The 15,631-nt window shown below is 36.4% G+C and overlaps 1 protein-coding gene across 3 annotated transcripts in view; it reads right to left on the reverse strand.

Annotated features, from left to right (window-relative positions):
• The window catches only part of PKIA (cAMP-dependent protein kinase inhibitor alpha), a 96,142-nt gene that overhangs the window by 30,998 nt on the left and 49,513 nt on the right, over nt 1-15,631 (reverse strand). The window lies entirely within an intron of this gene.

Raw genomic sequence — 15,631 nt, forward strand, 5'->3', positions numbered from 1 at the left:
TAGATCTTTAGTAAATTATTAATTTGACTAAACTTAATTATTCATAAAATAAACATACAAATTTAACAGAAATATATTTCAGAGACCTTTAATATGTAATATCCATTGCACACATGCACCATGAACTTGTCTTTTCAAGCACTGATGCACACAGAAGTGTCTGTGTCTCACGGGAGGCACACACATGCTTCTTTTGTGCTGGGGTGGTAGGGAGAGAATAAATCTGGTGACTGCTGGTCAGTGATTTAGAAAAGTAGATATTAAGGTAAAAGGAAAAACTGCAAGTAAACAAAGCTGTGCTTCCAAAATAATATTAGCAGTTTTCTGAGTAGCTGAGGAAGCAGTCTCCTCAAATTATAGTCACACCTGTTATAGACCATCTGCCCATAAATTCCACAGCATCATTAATGGAAAACAAATGGCACTATATTATCTTTCCTTTATCCATTGGCCATTCTCATATAAATTATTTTTCTCTTCAAAGTCATGTTCTTTCCTGTATGTTTACATTAGGATCTAGGAAGAGTGACACCTAATGTACCATGCCTTGGTACATTTACAGTAATGGCTCTGTAAGGAGCACTGGATTATTAAGAGGCTGTGCACATTGTTGAAATTGTTTTAGGTTGAGAGTTCCCTTAGAATCAGAGCCTGAGAAAAGAATTTGAATGCAAACTGTTTATCTGGGAGGTAGTCCCAGGAAAACTCTGAAGTGGAGTAGAAACTGAGAATACAGGCCTAGAAGGAGGCCAACACTGCTGCATTACTGAAGAGATTACTCTGGGGGGATGACTGTCCTTCAAGGGAGTTCTGTGAGATATAGAGCATGACTCAGAGTTATTCCAGTAATGGGTGAGAAACTTAAATTTCTTATCTTCCAAACCCCCTCTGTCATGGCTGAAAGCCACACCCAGACACATTAACTCTTGGACACTTCTGGCCTGCCCTAAGGTAGATGATTACAAGTAACAACATGATTCTATCAGTATATACATAATGATGAGTGCTGAGGAGGAGCGCTGACAGCATCTGATAAGGGGGGTGGGTAGGTATTAATGACTAGCTCACAAGTTCAAGTGGAAAAAAAAAAAGTCCTTGGGTTAATGGTTTGACTTTGGGGAATTTAAACACTGATGTATCTATAACACTTTCCTTTATTAAATCTTTATTAAGTCTAAGATCCCAATGATATGGGAAACAAAGGCAGAAGAAAAATTATTAAATTTCCTTACTACCTACAGCCCATTGACAAGTCCTTGAAAAAGACAGGGTGACATACTTCTAGGGACTCAACTGCCTAATTTTTGAGACTTTGCTAAGGGCAAAAGGCAATACTAGCCCGACTCCCATGCTGCCCCCAAGATCCTATAAGCTTACTTTAACATACATAAATTCTTTTGGAAACTTCCTTTAACTCTACCCACCCCCATCCAAGATACATGTTGGCAATCATCCCCCAAGCATATGGCCCATTGATACACATCTGAAGGGTCTCATGGGACTCAGGTTTTATTAGACATTAATAGATGACCTTTTCCCAACAATAGCTAGCTCCCTCAAGGTGCTGGAAACCTTGCTTCCAAAATTCCTTAGAGACTTATGCTATCCCTAGCCTCTCCCAACTTGAAAGTATATAATGAGCCATTCCTCATGACCCCAGTGCAATACTTTTTGTCCACGGGTCCTGTCCCCATGCTTTAGATGGGAATCCATTGAAGGATTTTTTTTTTTTTTAAGATTTTAAGTAATCTCTACAGCCACCATGGGGTTCCAACTCACAACCCTGAGATCAAGAGTCTAAATGCTTTATAAACTGAGTCAGCCAGCCCCCCCCACCCCTGCCCAAGGATTTTAACTGGAAAGTTAAAGTTAGAAGAAAGAGAAAAATTGATTCAAATAACATGATCAGTTGTTTTTATAAGAAAAATTTGCTTGTTTGTTTCAGTTTTAGAAAGAGCACTCTGGAGACACTGTGGCTGGAATGTTTGGGAAGGGTGATGGCAATTCTGGATATAGAAAGATTAATTAGCAGTCCATTAATATAAGTCAAGCAAGAAAGTAAATATAAAATTTGTAGATTTGTGACTGACAGTTCTTTCAGTACTTTAAAAACGTTATGCCAATGTCCAGGCTCCAAGTTTCAGATTAGAATTATGTTGCCATTGGAACTGGTGTTTCTCTATAAGTAATAAATTGCTTCTCCTTGTCTGCTTTCAAGATTTTTTTGTCTTTATTTTTTATAAGTTTAATTATGATGTGTTTTGGCATGGCTATCTTAGTGTTTACCCTCTTTGGGATTTCTCAGGTTCTTAAATCTGCAAATTTATGTTTTTTAAAAATTGGGGGACTTTTTAGTCACTTTTCTTTGAATACTCTGTCAGTCTTATTTCTTTTCATTCGGGACTTTGGTGATATGAATGTTAGCTCCTTTGTTATTGATCCACAGATTCTTGAGATCCTTTTCCTTCATCACCTCCATCTTTCAGTCTATTTTTCAGATTTGATGAATTCTATTGATCTATCCTCAAGTTTATGATTCTATGCTTTGTCATCTCCACTCTACTCTTGAGCCAGTCTAATGAGATTTTTATTGTGGTTATTGTTTTTTCCTTCTATTTTCATTGTTGTTAACTTCTAGTTCTTTGCTTACATATTCTATTTCCCCCCTATTTATTTCAAGGAGTACGTAATTGCTTATTGAGGCATTTACAAGATAGCTTAAAATCCTTGTTAGATAATTTCAACATCTGATTTATCTTGGTGTTGGTGCATGTTTTTGGTCTTTTCTCATTCATTTTGTGATTTCCTAGCTCTTGGGATGATGAATAGTTTTCAATTATATCTTAATATTTTGAGTATTACATGGCTTTGAACCCTATTTAATCTTATTATTTTAAGCAGGAAGACCCCTGTACTGAGATGTGGCACGAGGACTGGAGATGGAAATAAGTATATACAGCTTTCCACTGGGCCCTATTGACAATATCCCAGCAAAAGTGGGCACTAACTCCACATTGTTTAACTGCAGACAGATAGAATAGAAATTCAGGTCTCCTCTTGCCCTGCTAATACCTGCCTCCCAAAGTGGGACTATTCATATCATCTTGTTGCCTTTAAGTGGGACTGGATGTTCAGCTTCCCAGCAGGTTCCCTGACATTAGGGGAGGTGGAAGTGAAGTGTCAACTGTCCTTCTTCACACCATCTCATTCCATTTTGTTGATGCTGGTTGTGGGTAGAGGCTCAGCTCTCTACTGATGCCAGGGTGGGAAGAAGAGAACTGCCAACTAGCCCTGCTTTGTGCTACCTCATTTTATCTTGTTGCTTTAGGATAGATATAGGTATTCAGCACCCTACTGGGTCTCACTGACACCAGGCATCAGGGGAAAGCAGAGTGCCTACTATCTCCAATTTGCAACATTCTGTTATTATTGATTTTAAGTAGAGGTGGAGGCTAAGCTCCCAATTTGGACCCTGAGACTATGTGAGGACAGTTTGTGGAGGCTCAGCTCACTGATGGGCCACACTGAAATAAGCTTTATAGAAGAATCAGAGTGCTGCCTGCTTTTGAAGGCCAGGAGTGAGATGGTGTGGAAGATCAGTTCTTCACTTGGTCCCACTGAAACCGGGGGGTATAGGTGGTAGTTGCAATTTGTCCATTGGATTTTGGTTTGCACACAATATGTACTGCTAAAATGGTTTTCTTTTGTTAGCAACCCTTTTCCTCATACTTTGGCTGAGGAAACCAGATTTTCCTTGAAGCTTTTTTTGGTCTCTTGTTCTGTTGGTGGTTATGGATTGGAGGAGGTTCCTGCAGTGCACTGTGCAGGATAAATGGGAAGCAGTAGGAAACAGGAAGTCATCACCATATTATTCCTCAAGTCGCAAGGTCCTTAGTAAGTCCACATTCTTATTTCCATCTTTTAGTGTCTTCCTATTCTTGTTTGTTACGCTATGTTCAGGGTTTTAAGTTTTAAGCCAGTTTTAAGTATAAGGAGCTGGGAGAAATGAACTACTCCATCTTGTGGGGAGCAGATGTCTGGTAGTCTATAGGTGGAAGAAGGGCAAATTTTCACACTTTTAATGGAGCCTGGATGGCTCAATTGCTTAAGTGTCCAACTCTTGATTTTGACTCAGGTGATGATCTCAGGGTCATAGGATTGAGGATGCAGGCAGCACCCTGCATCAGGTGCAATGCTCAGCAGGGAGTCTGCTTAAGATTCTCCCTCCCTCTCCTTCTGCACCCTCCCTCCCACTTGTTCTCTATCTCTAAAAATAAATAAATAAATAAATATTTTTTTAAAAGTACTGATTTTTGTACTTTTAAAAGTCAAGTGTTTTGTTGGACTTGAAATTTAAAAATAAGCAAGGAATGAGGCAAGAATCATAATAATAATGGTAATAGATCAGAGTTGGAAACTTCAGTATACATTCATGATTAGCTTAATATAGGCACACATGGTTATAGATAGAAATGTTTATAGATATGTGTATATATATATGGTTAGTATAACACATATATTTCTTTGCTCAGTCAGCTAAAAAGACCTAGAAACAATGACACCCTAGCAGCAACAAGCATACCTTCTATCCTGATCTTAGTGTCTTCTACCATTCTCCAATAAAAGGATGTAGGAAAAATGACTGATGCTAGGGCTGGGACGGTAAATATAAAAGATGAGCCTTGACTATCTTTCAGAAAAAAGCTCCCCATTCCTTAGTTGTGGGCTAAGCATTATGACTTTTTTTCCAAAGTATACAGTATGGAATTGGGGAAAAGAGTAACTTTATAATAGAGAAACCTCAAAAACCCTACCTCAGCCAGATGATCAAGGTCACCTTCAGCAGTCATACATAAATCATGTTGAGAGTATGTATGCTTGATGTGATCTGACAAAATGGTCCTTCTACTCTGCAGTTTTTCCCCCCAAATATGTAATCCCAATCTTATCATGAGAAATGCATCAAATTCCACTAGTGGTATTGTACAAAAACCTGATTTATACTATTCAAAATTCTTGAGATCATCAAAACCAGGCAAGTCTGAGAAACTATGAAAATCAAGAGGCACCTAAGGAGATATGGCAACTAAATGTAATGTATTACCATGGATAGAATCCTGGAACATAAAAAGGACATTAGGTAAAAGCTAAAGGAATCTGACTGAAGTACATATTTTAGTAAATGATAATGTATCAATATTTGTTATTTAAGTGTTAACAAATGTAACATACTAAAATAAGTTGTTAGTAACAAAGGAGAATGAGTATATTGAAACACTTTATACTATCCTCTCAAATATTCTGTAAAATTAGAACTGTTCTAAAAAATAAAGTGTATGAAAAAAAGTCATTTTCTTGTTTTATCATTATGTGCCTGTATTTTTAATGAATATGTAAATTTGCTTTGCTTTCATTGATATTGGTATTAAAGAAAAAACTAACTCTGAAAGGATTTGTAATTCCAATTCAATAAGCAATGATTCTTGGTATCATCTTTTGGAAGAACCACTGCATAAATCAAAGCAAATTGTCTTTAAATGCTGAATTCTTTTCACTGCTTCATCTTTTATATGACTAATGTGTACTAAGGCCATGATTCCACTTCAGAGGGCAGAGATGATTGTAGGCATTGTCTAAAGTACAGTGAAATATTAACAGAAGACATAACAATTTTAGTTAACATATTTTATATTTTCAAAATGATGTATTAGTATTTCAGTCTATAAAGTCTTCACTGTTATACATTCCCTACCCACCTTTTCCCATTAAACATAAGAAAATGGGTGCCTGGGTGGCTTAGTCTTAAGCATCTGCCTTTGGCTCAGGTCATGATCCTGGGGTCCTGGGATCAAGCCCACACTGGGCTCCCCCGCTCGTCAGGAAGCCTATTTCTCCCTCTCTCACTCCCCCTGCTTGTGTTCCCTCTCTCTCTGTTTCTCCCTATCTGTCAAATAAGTAAATAAAATCTTTTAAAAAATAAGAAAATGATACTATCATTTAATTGTATGTTCATCAATTTAAACTGGTTTGTTGGCACAAACCAGCTACCAGCTACCTGGCTGGCTACCAGCGATAGTGGCATGTGTTACTTTTGTAAATCCATTCCATGACAAAATATGACCTTCACAAGGGAAATCTTTGACACAGTAGGTACTTAAAGTCATATGACATATAGCTTTGTAGCTAGATTACCAAACATTTTACTTAGGGGCACAACAGAATGTAGAAAAGGCCATCAGAAATGTCCCATAAATTTAGAGCACATAATCTCATTTAATGTGATTGTACCTCAGCACTCTTATCTCTAATATGGCTAATCCCACATTATTTTTGTTGGTGCCAAATAAAAAATCATCAGGGAATTTTATGCTTAACGTTTAAAAATAGTTAAAGTAAGTTATTTTTTAATTTTTTAAAAATATTTTATTTATTTATTTGACAAAGAGAGTGAGCATGAGCAAGGGGAGCAGTAGAGGGAGAGTTGAGAAGGAGGCTTCCCACTGAGCAGCTAGTCCAATGTGGGGCTCAATCCCAGGACCCTGGGACCATAACCTGAGCCAAAGGCAGATGCTTAACCAATTGAGCCACCCAGGCACCCCTAAAGTAAGTTATTTAATATGGTCTCCTTTGTGTTGGCTTTTTTTCTTTTTAAGGTTTATTTATTTACTTTAGAGAGAGAGTGTGAGTACAAGTGGGGGAAGGGGCAGAGGGAGAGCATCCTCAAGCAGACTCTCTGAGTGAAGAGCCCAACACAGGACTTGATCCCAGGACGCCGAGATCATGACTGGAACTGAAATCAAGAGTTGGAAACTCAACGAACTAACCCACCTAGGTGCTCCTCTCCTTTGCATTTTTCAAAACAAACCAGTTCTTTTAGTCTGACCCTGGACACAAAAGTGAGTTGGCCATGTTTTTCCCCATGGATCCTTTTCTCATCTGTTCCACTGTGTCATGTGTTCTATCTTCTCAAGAAGTAGCATTTAATCATTCATCCATGCAGTCATCTATTCAATTATTTATTAAATGAATCTTTATTGAACACCTACATAAGGCAAAAAAATAAAAATAAAAAATATAGAAAACTAATCTGGGTTGCACTGAAAAGTAATCAACTCAGTTAAAATCTTTGCTGATAACAAGAGTTACTCAATTTACTGAAAATTGCATTTCATTATGGAGACTCAGAAACTCAGGGAAAAGCAAGACCTAAATATAAAAAAGTAATAAAAATCAGCCATATAAAGTTCCTACTTTGTATCTGACTCTGTAAAAGGAGCCCTAAAATGATTAAGGATGTTCTGAAATTGTTATAATTGAAATCTCCATTTTACAGATGAAAATAAAACGGCTCACAGATTAGGTTACTCAGCTAAAATGAAAGGCCCAGAAACAACAGAAAAAATTATAAAAAAAAATTATAAAGTTATAATTAACTTTAGACTTTACAATACCAGAGCCTGTGCTCCTAAGTATAATACGTGTGTGTGGGTATGTGTGTGTGTGTGTGTGTGTGTGTGTGTGTGTGCGCGAGAGAGAGAGAGAGAGAGAGAGAGAGAGAGAGAGAGAGATTGAGAGGGAGGGGGAGGGAGAGAGAGAGAGAGAGACTGAGAAAGAGTTTAAATAGGGAACTTCTGAGACATGACAAGAGTACTGTCAGGTATCCATCAACCAACAATTTAGGAACTCCTAACTATGCAAATAATCATTAATCATAATGCTGAATTAAGGATCTCTCACTCTTAAACTAAGAAATTAAAAGGCTTCCAGAAGCTGAGTCCAAATTTTACATTACATAAGATAATTATTACAGAGAGTCAAGGTGTGATTCAGTAACTGAAGAGCTCTGAAAATACTGGAAGCATTCATATCAATGTGGTTTCATAATGTGGATAATAGAGGATTTAAGAAATTGGCAGATGTACCTGCAGACTCATTTGTTATCATTTCTATGAATATAGGTGAATAAAAATGAGAAACGTAGAAATGAATGGCTAGCAATTTTAAGTAGTCTTCCTAATATCCATACTAGGAAAGACTAAGCACACAAAAAAATGATCTTGAAATATTTTTTTTTTAAAGATTTTATTTATTTATTTGACACAGAGAGAGAGCACAAGTAGGCAGAGAGGCAGGCAGAGGGAGAGGAGGAAGCAGGCTCCCTGCGGAGAAGAGAGCCCGATGTGGGGCTCGATCCCAGAACCCTGAGATCATGACCCGAGCCGAAGGCAGCGGCTTAATCCACTGAGCCACCCAGGTGCCCCGATCTTGAAATATTTTTAAAGCACTTATAAGTGCATCAGGTCTTTTTATACCAAATAACTTGAAATATGAACTGTAAAATAAATCTAGTCTCTGAAGATAGAACTGTTGACTTTATTTGAAGCTATGTAATGAAACATGATATGATAACCAGAAAGTCTTAAGAAAAAGTGAGAAAACTCCTTCACTACTCCTCTCAAAAAGCAAAATTATAAAAGGATCATGTTAAAACATATTTTGAAACAAACAGAAAATTCCCAAACTGTTACAGGGCTTTTACATTTTTATTTTGGTTTAATTTATAATAAATATTCATATGTTTACATAGTTGTCACAAGGTAGACACAATTTTGAAATCTGTTTTCTTCATTCTTTCATCATTAAACATTCTAGTTTGCTGCATTGTCTTGTAATTATAACTGTAATTTCCTAAAAAGGAGATATAATTAACCAAAACATTCCCTTATTGTTGACTATTAAAGATGTTTTAAATTTTTTTTATTAGAAATGACATGGCAGTGAACACCTTTATTTATATAATAATTTTCTAAATACAATTTATTAGAGTAAGTTTCCAAAATTAAAACTAATGTGTAAAACCTCTGACATTTTTTATCTTGCTAGACATTACCAAATTACTTTTCAAAAGATCAGATCAAATTATATTGCCAAGAACTTTGCCAACATAAGATATTATATAAAATTTTTGATTTTGCTAAATTAATAAACCTCATGTTCCATTTCTCTGAATTTTTTGATAACTACTGAGGTTGAACATCACATATGTATTTAAAATACTAATTGTATTTTGGGCACCTAGGTAGCTCAGTTGGTTAAGCATCTGCCTTTGGCTCAGGTCATGATCCCACGGTCCTCGGACTGAACCCCACACATGGGGAGCCTGCCTCTCCCTCTCTCTCCCTCTCCTTGCTTGAGCTCTCTCTCTCTGTCAAACAAATAAATAAAATCTTAAAAAAAAAATACTAATTCTATTTTTCTTGACTGTCATCTCTCACATTGTTGTCTCTTGCTAACTTGAAACCGGGTAGCCGGAGAAAACTATCACATGGCAGGGCAAATTGGTATTCCAATAAACTAAAGATTACTAATTTCAAATGGGTTTTTCAAGACTGGAAATATGGCTCTGACATAACAGTAAGTTCTTTCTAGTTCTTAAGGGACTTTTTTTTTTTTTTTTAACAAATCTCCAATCTTCTCAAATGTCCCTCTATCCTCTCTACCTCCCTTGCTCTCAGCAAATGAGTCACCTCATATGTCATTAAGCAAATAGAAGTCAGTAAATATCTTACTGTCAAATCCATTAATTCATTAGCATTTGCATTGATCTTTCCTTTTTGTTTTAAGAACTGAAGTTAAAAAGCTATTCACATTACACATAGTGTGTATTCCATTTTCTCTCATCTTCTAAAGTACTTCACAGCACTGCATTCTCTACAACTCAAGTACTCCTTATGAATTATTCCCATCAAAATTCAGCTCATTCTAGACTAGTAACTTCTACGTAAAATGTTAAAAAGTATACATGCAACATTGTCCCTTGATCCCTGCCTACCTTCTTTACCCAATTCATGGCTCAGCTTTTGAAAATTATCTTCATTTATTGTTTCCATTTTCTCACATCCCATTTACTCTGTAATTTAGTTCCATCTGGCTTCTCTAACCCCAACCTCTTTGCCCACTACCTTGAAATTTTACTTATAAAATCACCAGCTGTCTCCAAATCAGCATAGCCAATGGATAGTTTTTGTCCTCATATTTCTAGGTTCTTTCCTCCTTTAAAAAGGAAAACAAAACCAGAAAACTTTATTTTTATGCTTTTACAACCTCATAATCTTCTATCTCAGTATATTTTAGTGGCTCCCCTTCTTTAATCTGATTTCTAAATATTCTATTAGTTTTATTTATCCTCAGTGGAATATACAACTATATGAAGGATTATTCTCAACATTAGTTCTCATAATATTAATGGCAGCAATCAGTACTTCTATAATGCTTTCATGTGCCAGAAACTATTCTAAGACACTATATTAGAATTATATAGGTACATATAATTCTAATATATATATCCTATATATAACCTATGAGTTTTTATATATACCTCATATATATATATATATGAGTTTATTTTCCTCATAAACCTATGAGATAAGCCTTATTATTATTCTGATATTACAAATAAGGAAACAGGCCTGAGAGGTGAATTTACCCAGTGTCACACAATCAGTAAACTGGTGATATCCTGGGCTGAGTTAATGCTGGGTAAGCAAAGAGTTTAGAGTAGACAAATTAAATAATGTCTCATGGATTGACCTTAAAGTATGCAAAATTTAATTAATAATTGTAAAGGAACCAGAAAGCAAAGGGGCATTTTTTTATTGAATACAAACTTCTAAGTCAGATATCAGTAACTAAGTATGATTGATTCTTATTGAATGAAATTATTTCTCATTCCTCTGTTCTTTTGAAAGAGAAATGTTCTAGTGTTTTTTGTTTCATTCATTCTAGAATTTTTTTTCATTCGTTTACATATTTACTCATTTATTAAGCACACATTTCCTCAGCACTTTCCATGCCCCTGTCTCTTTTGAAAGCCTTGGAGGATTCAGTGGTTAAGGACAATCACAAAGTTCTTGCTCTTAAGCAAATGCCCCAAAGGTGGGGGAGCAGAGTAAACATGTAAAGAAATGTCATATAGTGACAGAATTAACTGGATAATGGGATAGAGAGGCACCGAGGAGGCACGTCCCTGGCCAAAACAACAGTAGCAACATCTGAATTGAGACATTAATGATTAGAGGGAAAATGGTCCAGGTAAAAGGATCAGTGAGTGCAAAGCTGTGAGGCAAATGTGCCTAGAACCAGGTGAAGGTTGGGGAAAGTTATAGGAAGTGGCCAGAGCATATGGTGTCCATAAGCTTCACTCAATCTTTTATATTTTAGTCTCTTCAGAGTAGATAGTCTTTAGAGGTGAGAAGCAGGCCGATGATATCATGATTTGTGTTTTTTAAAAAATTACCTTGACTGTTGAGTCTCCTAAAAAAAACAGAATGGTGGGGCATCTGGGTGGCTCAGGGGGTTGAGTCTGCCTTCAGTTTAGGTCATAATCCCAGGGTCCTGGGATTGAGTCCTGCATCAGGCGTCCTGCTCAGTGGGCTGTCTGTTTCTCTGCTCCTCCCCTGGCTCCTGCACATTCTCTCTCTCTCTCTCTCTTCTCTCCCTCTCTTGCTCACTCTCTCTCAAGTAAATAAATAAAATCTTTAAAAAAAACAGCTGTGCCTCTATGAAGTGTGGATAATAAATTTTAAAAAGCCCCAATGATCTCATAAATGGTTCATTAATTATCATCATTAGTCTCAACTAGATTGTATTAATATAAGCTTAGTAACCCTACAGTCCTGGGGCATGTTAGATAGATTAGTGAAACCCAACTATTTTCAAATAGTGTGATTTGAAAAATTCTCAACTTGCTGGGTTTCAGGAATATTATCTTATTGATGGGGGCTGGATGAGAGGTTTAGAGTAAGAAAAGAACACATAAAATTTATTTTATGTTGGCTTCTTCTGTCTATTTTCCCTTTCTGTGGGAGAAGTGATAGGAGGGGGGCTATTATTCTGCATTGATGCATCACTTGAATTTTAGAACTAGTTCAGTCTCCTAAGTATTTGCTAAAATCTACTCTATCTTAAGCACCCTGTTGAGACTGGAAATACAAAGTGAGTAACAGAAGAGCAGCTTTTACTAATAAGAGCGAGGCACTGTGCTAATGCCTAACATGTACCATCTAATGTTATATTACTTATGCATTAACACTATGCAGTAGGTGCATTTATTACCCCATTTTCCAAATGATAAATCTGATGCTTTTAAGGGGCTTCAAGGTTAAATAGCTAGTCATGGATGTAGGCACTATTTGGACTCAGAAGATCGCCAGTTCTCTTAACCCTGATGCTGTATTGTCTGCAAGGACCCTACCAGAGAAGTGCAAAATTATACATATATGGGTAAAACTGACCCTAACACTGCCTGGCACAAACCAGCTGCTTGAAAAGCTTGTGTTTATGTAAGATGCTCTTGGAGAGAAGACTATGAGAGAGGATCACAAAAACATGCTCTCTGTACTAATGGGCAACAAACGTGAGGAAGAATTAGCCTAGGGCCCTGGGGTAGGCTAACAGTATGATGTTGAGGACCAAGAGGCAGTGTTTCCTCTCTTTTATCCCCTCATAATTATTAAATTATGTCTACTTCACAATAACAGAAAGAAGTCACCATGTAATGGACAGTTTACAGACACATCTTACCTTGAATCCTGGCAGATGTAAGGTATATAGTACAATACTGTCATCTAAGTGTAATTTAAAAAAACAAACAAACAAAACACTTTTCATTTTTCTTTTTTTTTTCCTTAAGATTTATTTTATTTAATTTAGAGAGAGAGAGAGAGTGTGTGTGTGTGTGTGAGCACAAGCAAGGGGAGGCAGAGGGAGCCTGAAAATCCTCAAGCAGACTCCGGGCTGAGAGGGAGCCTGAGGCAGGGCTTGATTCCAGGACCCAGATTCGAGGCCAGAGTGGAAATCAAGAGTTGGCTGCTTAGAGACACCTGGGTGGCTCAGTTGTTAAGCATCTGCTTTTGGCTCAGGTCATGATCCCAGGGTCCTGAGATCTAGCTCCACATGAGGCTCCCTGCTCAGCAGGAAGCCTGCTTCTCCCTCTCCCATTCCCCCTGCTTGTGTTCCTCGCTGTCTCTCTTCTCTGGCAAATAAATAAATAAAATCTTTTAAAAGAAAGAAAGAAAAAAGAGTTGGCTTCTTAACTGACTGAGCCACCCAGGAGCTCTGAAGCAAAATAGTTTTCTGATATGTATAATTTAGGAAAGTCTTCAGAGAAAATATTTAAAGCATTCTATTTCAGAGGAAAGTGATTTTGCAAAAGATCTATCGGTAGAAGCAACTCCAAACCCACCAATCATTTAGTGATATATCATCCCTCATGTTGTTTCTCTATGCATTTTTCTGGAAGAAAGCTGGTAAGAATTCATTAATTCTCAGAGATAAAGATCCCACTGATGGCAGAAAAGAGCTTTGTTCTGGAATTAGATCAGTTTAGGTTTTCCTACTTACTAGAATTAGGTAACATTCTTAATCTTTCTGTTTCCTATCTGCAAACAGGGATAACACTACTACAGAAGAATGCATTTAAACTAAATGATGCACATAACCTTCCAGATTATAGGAATATGCCTAATAAATGTTAAATGATGTGCAAATATTCTACTTTCTTTTTTTTTAAGATTTTATTTATTTATTTGACAGATAGAGATCACAAGTAGGGAGAGAGGCAGGCAGAGAGAGAGAGAGGAGGAAGCAGGCTCCCCGCCAAGCAGACAGCCCGACGCGGAGCTCGATCCCAGGACCCTGGGATCATGACCTGAGCGAAAGGCAGAGGCTTTAACCCACTGAACCACCCAGGCACCCCTCTACTTTCTTGAAATGAATAAAACCTATTTTTATGCTCTTCACACTATTTCTTAGCTACTGGTCTAAATATCAACGTAATGTTAGTTAAAAATAATTTTTGTTCTGCCACTGCCCACTTCTATTTCCAACATATTCTCCTTGATGAATCAAGTCTCCATATCAGTAATACTTATCACATAAGCTATTATTCTTCATATGTTTAAGACATTTCAATATAAGAAAAGTTATTACTCAAAGGGATGGCTAAGCTGACTTTGCCAAGATTTCAATGAGATATAAATACATCTTACTCAGAACTAACTTTCAAAGGAGAGCAATGACTCGAGATGAGGAGAGGAAAACCATTTCTTTTTTTCTCTTTTTTTTTATAAAATGTTATTTTCTTTTGCTTTGATGGAGAAAAAAGTATAGTTAATTTATAATATAGCTGTACTTATATATAATAAAATTAATAGCTTATAGTCTAACATTTTGTGGTTGGCTTAAAAGAAAGTGTCAAATTTACAATAATAAATCAGTTTTCTTTAATCAGTAATGGAGATTTGCAAATATTCTTTTCTGAGAGTAACAAAAGGAAGCACTGTTTTTCCTTCAAGTCCAAAGACTCTGTTAGTTGTAAACACTAGTAACTCTCAAATGCAAACAGAATCAGTATTCCACATATGGCAATCAGAAAACGACCTGTACACCAGGTATTTTAACAAAAGGCTTGCAAACACATTAAATGAGTAGTGAAAGTAAAAATGATGCCAAATGTGTGTGAAAGCAGAGCATACAGAATTATAAATTATTTAGGGGAATTTATTATAATATTCTTTCAGAAAGATTTGTGTGAGTTATTATTTAAACACAGGGAACACCGGGGCACTTGGGTGCCTCAGTCAGTTAAGTATCTGGTTCTTGATTTCAGCTCAGGTCATGATTTCAGGGTTTTGGGACCAAGCTCCACATCGGGCTCAGCACTGGACGTGAAGCCTGCTTAAGATTCTCTCTCTTTCCCTCTGACTCTTCTCCCTCCCTCTCTAATAAACAAACAAACAAACAAATAAATGGAGAACACATTCAGATGATCTAGGTTATCAAGCTGATACCATAATAATACCAAAAATTTTCATGTGACAATATATGCTGTAGGAATAAATAAAAATTTATAGGAAGAACTAATTAAATAAATTATAAATTTCATTTTATACTTTGGCATGAATTATAAACTTCATTTTATACATTGGCATAAATATATCAAGCTGGGTTTTCTTGACTAGATGAATAATAACTATACATAAAAGGAAATTGTGTTTGTTTTTGCTGTTCTTTTTCCAGAGTGTAAAACACTTTCTTTCCTTCCTTTCCTTCATCCTTTCCTCTTTTTTTCTTTTTTTGTTCTTTTCTTTCCTTCCTTCCATTCAATTAATTAACATATAACATATTATTAGTTTCAGAGTTCAGTGATTCATCAGTCTTATATAATATCCAGTGCTCATTACATCATGTGCCCTCCTTTATGTTCCTCACCCAGTTACCCCATCTCCCTATCCCCCTCCCCTCCAGGAACCCTCAGTTTGTTTCCTGTGATTAAGAGTCTCTTATTGTTTGTCTCCCTGATTTCATCTTGTTTTATTTTTCCTTATCTTCCCCTATAATACTGTTTTGTTTCTTAAATTCCACAAATGAGTGAGATCATATAATTGTCTTTCTCTGATTGACTCATTTTGCTTAGCATATTACCTTCTAGTTCCATCCATGTTGTTGCAAATGGTAAGATTTTTTTGATGGCTAAGTAGTATTCCATTGTGTATATATACCATATCTTTTTTCCTTTTTTAAGATTTTATTTATTTGACAGTGAAAGAGAGAGAGAGAGAAAGAAAGAGTG

The sequence above is a fragment of the Meles meles genome, chromosome 1 (genome assembly GCF_922984935.1).
Source record: "Meles meles chromosome 1, mMelMel3.1 paternal haplotype, whole genome shotgun sequence".
Taxonomy (NCBI): domain Eukaryota; kingdom Metazoa; phylum Chordata; class Mammalia; order Carnivora; family Mustelidae; genus Meles; species Meles meles.